The sequence below is a fragment of the Cebus imitator genome, unplaced genomic scaffold, assembly GCF_001604975.1.
Source record: "Cebus imitator isolate Cc_AM_T3 unplaced genomic scaffold, Cebus_imitator-1.0 Scaffold1155, whole genome shotgun sequence".
NCBI lineage: Eukaryota > Metazoa > Chordata > Mammalia > Primates > Cebidae > Cebus > Cebus imitator.
This window is the reverse complement of record NW_016108470.1, coordinates 25351-34876: the sequence shown is the minus strand read 5'-3', so window position 1 is coordinate 34876 and position 9526 is coordinate 25351. Positions and strand designations below refer to the sequence as shown.

General features: G+C 46.2%; 1 pseudogene; it reads left to right on the top strand.

Moving 5' to 3' along the window:
* The first annotated feature begins 491 nt into the window (after positions 1-491).
* Positions 492-2360, top strand: LOC108298865 (annotated as a pseudogene).
* The last annotated feature ends 7166 nt before the right edge of the window (positions 2361-9526 follow it).

The window sequence follows — 9526 nt, the reverse complement described above, 5'->3', positions numbered from 1 at the left end:
TTAAAAGACAAAAGTATTGAAAATAACTGTAATATTAAAACTTGAAGCTGGTTATGATGGCTCATGCCTGTAATCCCAGCCTTTGGGAGGCCAAGGCGGGTGGATCACTTGAGATCAGGAGTTTGAGACCAGCCTGACCAACATGGTAAAACCCCATCTCTAATAAAAATACAAAAAAAAAAAAATTAGCTGGGCTTGATGGTGCATGCCTGTAATATCAGGTATTTGGGAGGCTTAGGCAAAAGAGTTGCTTGAACCTGGGACATGGAGGTTGCAGTGAGTCAAGATTTTACCACTATACTCCAGCCTAGGCAACAAGTTCACCTCAAAAAAAAAAAAAAAGAAAGAAAGAAAAACCTTGAAGCCTGGCCTTCCACTCTCCTCCCACCTCTCCTTTCCCCAGGCCCAAGCCACCTTGGCTGAGAAGGGGACTGAGGAGGTATGATCCACTGTGAGGACCCTCCTGCCTGGACCATGTACTGAGTCCAAAGCCCCCAATGCCCATGTTCACTGAGGCCTCCCCTGGCCTTGGCATGTTTGTGTGGAGGAACGTGGAACCTCACTCTGGCTGTGTTCCCCTGGTACTCTGTCCCCTTCCTGGCACCCATCAGCCTGACCCCTCCCTGCAGCCACCTGAGGCTCAGCAACTTTTCGGCCACTCAGTGGCCTCCAACCAGAGCAAAGAATCTGTGGAGTTGGCAGCTGTTGCTCATGAGCAGCCACCAGGTGGGACAGGGAGTGCTGACCTTGGGCAGCCCCCTGGAACTACCTGCCCTGAAAACCCAGGGCCCAGACCCCCACACACTTTCAGGGTGGTGGAACCTGGCAAGGGCCCACCTCCCACCACAAAGGAGGACACCTGAGCCCCTCAGGGGAGCCCCAGCTGGATAGTGGGACAGAGAATAATGATGATGATGATGCCGTCCTCTCCGTCATGTCTCCTGACACCCAGTTGCCTCTACCACCGAGAAAATGTCAGACCCAGTCCCTCAGTGCCCTGACCAAGGAACAGGACTCATCTTCTGAGAAGGATGGACGCAGCCCTAACAAATGAGACAAGGACCACATCTGGCAGCCCATGAGTTGTGGCCATGGGACAAGGACCACATCCAGTGGCCCATGAGTGGGAGTCATGATCTTCCGCAAGCAGCACCAGGCCCTGGCAGGGACCACCAACATCACCCCAACCAGGACAATGGGACTGTCAGCCAGATCCTGGATGAGTGGTGGACACCCTGGGGCCCAATGAAAAGCAGAAGTACCACGACTTGCCTCCTAGGTGAAGGTGGCCCACTTGCAACAAGGACCGAAATAAGTCCAGCACAGAGGCCAAGCCCACAAGCCTGGGGCTGGCAGGAGGGCACAAGGTCTCACAGGAGCGGAGCATGTCAGAGACATGCTGCTGCCCCTGGGATGTCCTCTGAGCCCCTGTCAGTTTCAGCCCAGATACTCCTGAGCTCAGATAGCAAGGAGCAGCTTCTGTGGGGTAGAATGGCTGCGTGCAGTCAGGGAACCTGGCTCAGCCCCACCCTGAGCCTTCTTCCACAGTAAGGGTACACAGCCTGGACAGTGGGGAAGTGAACCATCAGGCACTACAGGAACTAATGAAAGTGGTTTCTGGCACTGCATCATACTCTACCCAGTATGGAACTCCAAGCCCCTTTGCAGCCGTTGGTTAGGGAGGTGCCTTGGTGGCCAGCGAGCAGCCCTGCTGCTGCCCACCTGAGCTTCTCATTCCCAGCATGTGGCCAGTGAGGACATCAGCGAGTGACAAGGAGCACATGGCCATCCGTGAGGAGAAAGGGGATGATGATGTTATTGCTGATGATGGCTTTGGCAGCACTGGTATTGATCTCAAGGGCAAGGAGCGGGTGACACGCAGGAAGAGTGGGAACAGCTCTGGGGAGGACCCAGAGGGCAACAAGGGCTTTGGTGGGAAGGTGTTTTCATCTTTCATCTATTCCTAGTTTACCCCCTGCCCCCCTTGCTGGACCCTGCATCCCCAAGGCCCCCAGATCCACCTGCAGCCTTTGGCAAAGGCTATGGTCCCACCCCATCCTCCTCCTCCATGTCTTGGCCTGCTTCCTCCTCAACCTCGGCAGCCACCTCCTTCTCACTGGGCCCAGGAACCTTCAAGGTCTGGTAGCCTGGTCAGGGCAGCACAGCGGGCCCTCTATGCCCCCAACTCCTGGAGCTGGGGGCCCAGCATCACCTTCCAAGGAGACCTCTTTCCTCCCAATGGATCCTGCCAACTTCTGGCACAAGATCCCTGAAAGTGTGGGCACCCTGGAGCCACTAGCCCCTCAGTCATCATGGACCCTCCCAGCAGAGGAGAAAGCAGGGCACTAGGGACTTCCTAGGCAGCAGATAGGCTGAGCCACTGAGGAGGCGGGGCCTGCAGAGGAGAAACTGACTGGGCTTTGAGGGACGGGGCAGAGGGAACCCAGGGAACCTGGATCCTACACCCGAGGACCTCACTTCACCCAAGTGCAAGATGAGAAGATGCTCCACCTGCAGCCCGGAGCCCAACACCCCCAAGAGTGCCAAGTGTGAAGGGGACAGATTCCCCTTTGCCCCTACAGGTACAGAAACTGAGAATGGGCTAGGGCAGCCAGAGTCCCACAAGGCACCATCCTCCTTATTGCATGTGCCCTGGACCAGCCCTGGGCCCTGGTCAGGCAGCTCTTCCAGGACTGCGGCTTTTACCCATCTCCCAGGCCACAGCTGCCTTCTCACCCGCTATGCACACATCTTGCCCTCCAAGGTTTGTGTGCAAACATCCTGTCCATGCTGCCCAGCAGCTTCAGGTGGCATCTGTCCCAGCACCAGCCTCTGGGACCCAGGCAATGGCACCCAGTGGCTCCACAGAGGCTCCCAGTGCCTCCGCACCCACCACCAGCATCCGTTTCACCTGCTGTTGAAGATCCCTGCGGTGCCCAGAAGATCATGCAGCAGCCACTCCCAGGGAGCAGCTCCCAGGGCTGAGGGTTCTCTCCTCAGGACTGTCCCCTACTTGCACCGGTGCCCCTGCATTGACTCCCAGCCCTGTGGGGGCCTGACCCCACCTCCTCTGGCTGGAACTCTGGTGCCACCCAGTTTGCCCGACACTGCCTCTGCCTCAGAGTCTGGGCCTGGACTGACTGGCTGGAAGGGGGCTCCCCAGCCCTGTCCCCCACCCTCAGGTCCTTCCACAGCTGCCACAGGCAGGCGAGGGACCCCAGAGAAGATTCCAGGACTCACAGTACCCCTCTGGACATTGACAGTATGTGGGGGTAGCAATGGAGGGCAGGATGATTATCTCCTCCCGGGTAAAGCCATTTTAACCTTTCCAGTTTGGAGTGGCATGAGGCCTGCTCCTCTTATACATACTCCCTACCTGGGAAGTTCCCTCCTGGTGCCAGGGGACAGCTGGGAGGCCACAGGGCCCATCTCCCTCCTCTGAGCCCCATACATATCCTGGAATGTTTGACCTTCAGAGCTTCTCACTTTATGCAAAATAGCTCCTACCAGGGCCTGGTGTGGGCCTTGGGGCCTTGGGCCACACAGAGGAGCCTGTGGAATAGGGGGAGTTTCTGCACCCCTTCTTTCCCCAGAGGGGCTGGACTCAGGTTAGTTTTAGCATGGAGCTTCCACACTTTGCCACAGGCACAGGGACGGTTTTCTCCCCATCCCCTCCACCCTCCCAACTTGGGTTGGACTTTCTAAGAAGGTGATTCCTCTACCTTTGACCCCTTCCCCCAGAACAAAATATGTTGATAGTGTGTGATATTTCGTACTGTGCTGAGAAATTGTGATGACGAAGATTAAAGGTGTTTAACACACACACAGACGTGCAAAATAAAAATAAAATAAAAACTTGACTTCACTCTGGTTTGGCCTGATCTGTTGGGACCTAGTGCAGAAACTCAGTCAGAAACACCTCCTGCAATTTTTACATAATGGTGACAAAAATTCCAAACTTCCATACTCAGGATTGATACACAAAAGATAAAAGAAAAAATTGGAGGCCAGACCCAGTGGCTCACACCTGTAATCCCAGCACTTTGGGAAGCCAAAGTGTGCGAATCACCTGAGGGCAGAAGTTTGAGACCAACCTGGCCAACATGGTGAAAACTCATCTCTACTAAAAAATTAAAAAATTAGCCAGGAGTGGTGGCAGGCACCTGTAATCTCAGTGACTCAGGAGGCTGAGACAGGAGAATCGCTTGAACTCAGGAGGTGGAGTTTGCAGTAAGCTGAGATTTCAGCATTGCACTCCAGCCTGGGCAACAGAACAAGTCTTCCAAGACTCCATCTCAAAAAAAAAAAAAAATTACTTAAGCATGGTGGCACATGCCTATAATCCCAGCTATTTGGGAGGCCGAGGCAGGAGAATTGCTTGAACCAGGGAAGGGGAGGTTGCAGTGAGCTGAGATTGCACCATTGCACTCCAGCCTGGATGACAAGAGCAAAACTCCATCTTAAAAAAAAAAAAAAATCAAAGCATACTGCTACAAAAATACACATCACAAAGGAAAACAGAGAGGAACAAAGAAACTAGAAAACAGTCAGAAACCAATTAATAAGATAATAATAGTAAGTCCTTATCTATAAAAATTGAAAGTAAATAGGTTAAGCCCACTAATCAAAAGACAAAGTAGCAGAATGAATAAGAAAACAATTCTCGACAATATGTGACTTACAAGAGACTTATTTTTGCCCTAAGGTCACACTTAGATTAATAGTGAAAGAGTAGAAAAAGATGACCAAGTGCAGTGGCTCATACCTGTAATCCCAGAACTTTGTAAGGCTGAGAAAAGTAGATCACTTGAGGTCAGGAGTTCAAGACCAGCCTGGCCAACATGGTGAAACCCCTCTCTACTAAAAATACAAAAAAAAAAATAGCCAAGTGTTTGGTTGGGCACCTGTAGTCTCAGCTTTCAGGAGGCCGAGGCAGGAGAATTTCTTGAATCCAGAAGTCAGATGTTGCAGTGAGCCGAGATTGCACCACTGTAGTCTAGTTTAGGTGACAGAGTGAGACTCTGTCTCAAAAAGAAAGAAAGAAAAGAAATGAAAAAGATATTACACACAAATTATAGGCAAAAAAGGACAGGACAGATATACTTATTGTAGACAATTAGACTTTTGGTCAAATTTTGTCATCACTATATGATGATCAGTATATAATAATAAAGAGATCAATTCACAAAGAGGTTATAACAATTGTCAAATATATGACAATATTGGAGCACCTAACATATAAAGCAAGTATTAACAGAACTGAAGGAAGAAACTTACAGCAATATAAAAACAGTAGGGGACTACTATATCCTACTTTCAAAACTAGATAATCCACTCAAACAGAAAGTAAGTAGGGAAACAGTAGATGCGAATAACTATAGACCAATAGACCCAATAGACATATGTAGATTTTTTTCACCCAACAGCAGAAGAATATACTCTTCTCAAGGGCATAGGAACATTCTTTAACATAGATCATATACTGGGCCAAAAAACGAGTCTTAACAAATTTTAAAAGTTTGAAATCATACTATGTATCTTTTTATCACAATAATTTAATATTAGAAACCAATAACAGAAATAATTATTTTATTATTGAAGCACTATTCATAATAGCCAAAATTTGGAAGAACCTTACTGTCCACCAACAGATAAGTGGATAAAAAAATATGTTACATATACACAGTGGACTATTATTCCGCCACAAAAAAGAATGGGACCCTGTCACTTGCAACAACATGGATGGAACTGGAGGACCTTATGTTAAGTGAAATAAGCCAGGCACAGAACCATAAACTTCACATGTTCTCATTTATTTGTGGGAGCTAAAAATTAAAACAATTGAACTCAGCCAGTCACAGTATCTCATGCCTATATTCCAGCACTTTGGGAAGCTGAGGCAAGTGGATTACCTGAGATCAGGAGTTTGAGACCAGCCTGGCCAACATGATAAAACTCTGTCTCTACTAAAAATACAAAAATTAGCTGAGTGTTGTGGTGCAGGCCTGTAATCCCAACTACTTGGGAGGCTGAGGCAGGAGAATCACTTGAACCCGGGAGACAGAAGTTGCAGTGAGCTGGGATCCTGCTGCTACACTCCAGCCTAGGTGACAGAGCAAGACTTCATTTCAAAAGCATCAAAAACCAAAAAACACCCAACTGAACTCATGTAGATAGAGGATAGAATGATGATTACCAGAGGCTGGGAAGGGTAGGAGGGGTTGGGGGGAAGTGAGGATAGTTAATAGGTACAGAAATATAGGTAGAAAGAATAAATAAGACCCAGTATTTGATAGCACAAATATAGGGTGACTATATTCAATAATGATTTAATTGTGCCTTTTAAAATAACAGAGTAATGGAATTTCTTGTAACACAAAGGACAAATGCTTGAAGTGATAGATATCCCATTTACCCTGATGTGATTATTACACATTGTATGCCTGTATCAAAATATCTAATGTGCTTCGTAAATATGTATACCTACTATGATCTATGTACCCACAGAAATTAAAAATTCAAAATGTAAAAATATACATATCTTGGCACAAATGAAGATAAAAATAACATATCAATAGTTATGGGATACAGAAAAAGCAGTATAAGAATGAAGTTTATTGCAATAAATGCCTATATTAGGAAAAAAGAAATAGATCAAATAATGGAATTTCACACCTCAAAAAAAGAGAAAAGGAAAAACAAACCAAGTGCAAAGCCAGTAAAAGCAAGAATGTCATAGCAGAAATAAGATATAGACTAGAGAAACAATAGAAAAAAATCAGTGAAATAAGTCAGTTTTTCAAAAAGATAAATGAACAACCCCTAGAGAAACTAACAATAAAAGAGAGAAAACTCAAACAAATAACTCAGAAACAAAAGAGAACACATTAACACTGATACCAAGGAAATACAAATGACCATGAGACTACTATGAAAAATTATAAGCCAACAGGCCAGGCAGGGTGGACCATGCCTGCAATCCCAGCGCTTTGGGAGGCCACGGAGGGCGAATTGCCAGAGGTCTGGAGTTCGAGACCAGTCTGGCCAACATCGTGAAACCTCATCTCTGCTAAAATTACAAAAAAACTAGCTACGCGTGCTTGTGTGGCTGTAATCTCAGCTACTTGGGAGGCTAAGGCAGAGGAATTGCTTGAACCAGGGAAGTGGAGGGTGTAGTAAGACAAGATCTCACCACTGCACTCCAGCCTGGGCAACAGAGCGAGACTCCATCTCAGAAAAAAAGAGAAAGAAAGAAAGACAAAAAGAAAAATTATAACCTAACAAAATTTGATAACCTAAAGAAAAAATTGGAAAATGCTTATAACTACACAATCTACAAACATTACATCAAGAAAAAACAGCAAATCTGAAAAGACTAATAGAAAAGGAGATTTCATCAGTAACAAAAAAATGCTATCAAAGAAAAGTCAGTACTAGGTGACTTTACTAGGGAAGGCTACAAAACCCTTAAAACGGAAATAATGGGCCAGGCGTAGGGACTTATGCCTGTAATCCCAGCAGTTTAGGAGGCTGAGAGGGGCAGATCACTTGAGCTCAGGAGCTTGGGACCAGCCTGGGCAACATAATGAGACCCCATCTCTACTAAAAGTACCCAAAAAATAGCCAGGAATGGTGGTGCATGCCTGTGGTCACAGCTGAGGTCCCACCCAGAAGCTGAGGTGGGAGAATCACTTGAGCCTGGGTGGTGGTTGCAATGAGCTGAGATACCACCACTTCACTCTAGCCTGGGTAACAGAGTCAGATCTTGTCTTAAATAAATAAATAAATAAATAGGAAATGCTACAAAAATACTTCCCAAACTCTTCCAAAGAATTTTCTTTTCGAGACAGTCTCACTATGTCTTCAAGGCTGGAGTGCAGTGGCATGTTTCAGCTCACTGCAACATTCACCTCCTAGGTTAAAAAGGAATCAAGTGATTCTCCAGCCTTAACCTCCCAAGTAGCTGGGATTACAGGCATGCACCACCACACCCAGCTAAATTTCACTTGGCCATGTGGTGCTTAATGTGCTGTCTAATTCAGTTTGCTAATATATGTACACATATATATGTATATATAATATATTGTATATATATTATATATACATATATATAAATATATATAACAGAGACACCAGGAACATGAAAAATATTTCAAATATTCAATTCAGTGAAAAAAGCAGAATATAAGTGGTTATATTCATTAATTGCAACAAGATAGAAATATGCATGTACAGGAACTGAGATGCAACTGAAAATAGTTGCACATTGTAGTTGTAATAGGAGTGGATGTGGTTTTTCCCTTCCTTTTAAATTTGTTTTTAGTTTTAAAAAATTATCATTAACTTTGTGAGGCCGAGGCGGGTGGATCACGAGGTCAAGAGATCAAGACCATCCTGGTCAACATGGTGAAACCCCGTCTCTACTAAAAATACAAAAAATTAGCTGGGCATGGTGGCGCGTGCCTGTAATCCCAGCTACTCAGGAGGCTGAGGCAGGAGAATTGCCTGAACCTAGGAGGCGGAGGTTGCGGTGAGCCGAGATCGCGCCATTGCGCTCCAGCCTGGGTAACAAGAGCGAAACTCCGTATAAAAAAAAAAAATTATCATTAAGAAAATTATGGGCTAAAACAATGGACTGAGTGGGGTGGCTCACCACTGTAACCTCAGCACTTTGGGAGGCTGGGATGGGAGGATCACTTGAGGCCAAGAGTTTGAAACCAGCCTTGGCAATATATAGAGAGATTCACATCTCTATAGAAAAGCCAGTTTGTAAAAATTAGCAGCTGGTACAGCGGTCCATGCTTGTAATCCCAGCACTTTGGGAGACTGAGGCAGTTGGATCACTTGAGGAGAGAAGGTCAAGACCAGCCTGGCCAAGATGGTGAAACCTCGTTTCTACTAAAAGTACAAAAAATTAGCTGGGCATGGTGGCAAGTGCCTGTAATTCTGTCTACTTGGGAGGCTGAGGCAGGAGAATTGTTTGAACTCAGGAGTTGGGGTTTGCAGTGAGCTGACACTGCACCATTGCACTGCAGCCTAGGCAACAAGAGTGAAACTCCAGGCTAGGCACAGGGATTCATGCCTGTAATCCCAGCACTTTGGGAGACTGAGGTGGGTGGATTACCTGATATTGGGAGTTCGAAGCTAGCCTGACCAACATGGAGAAACCCCATCTCTACTAAAAATACAAAATTAGCTGGGTATGGTGGCACATGCCTGTAACTCCAGATACTCAGGAGGCTGAGGCAGGAGAATTGCTTGAACCCAGGAGGTAGAAATTGTTGTGACCTGAGATAGTGCATTGCTCTTTAGCCTGGGCAATAAGACTGAAACTCGGTGTCAAAAAACAAACAAAAAGAAAGAAAAGAAAAAGTATGAAACTCCATCTTTAAATAAATAAATAAATAAAATAGAAATAAAATAAAAATTAGCCATATGTGATGGCAAGTGTCTGTTGCCCCAGCAACTTGGTAGGCTGAGGAGAGAAGAGAATTCCTTGAGCCTGGAAGTTCGAGGCTGCTATGAA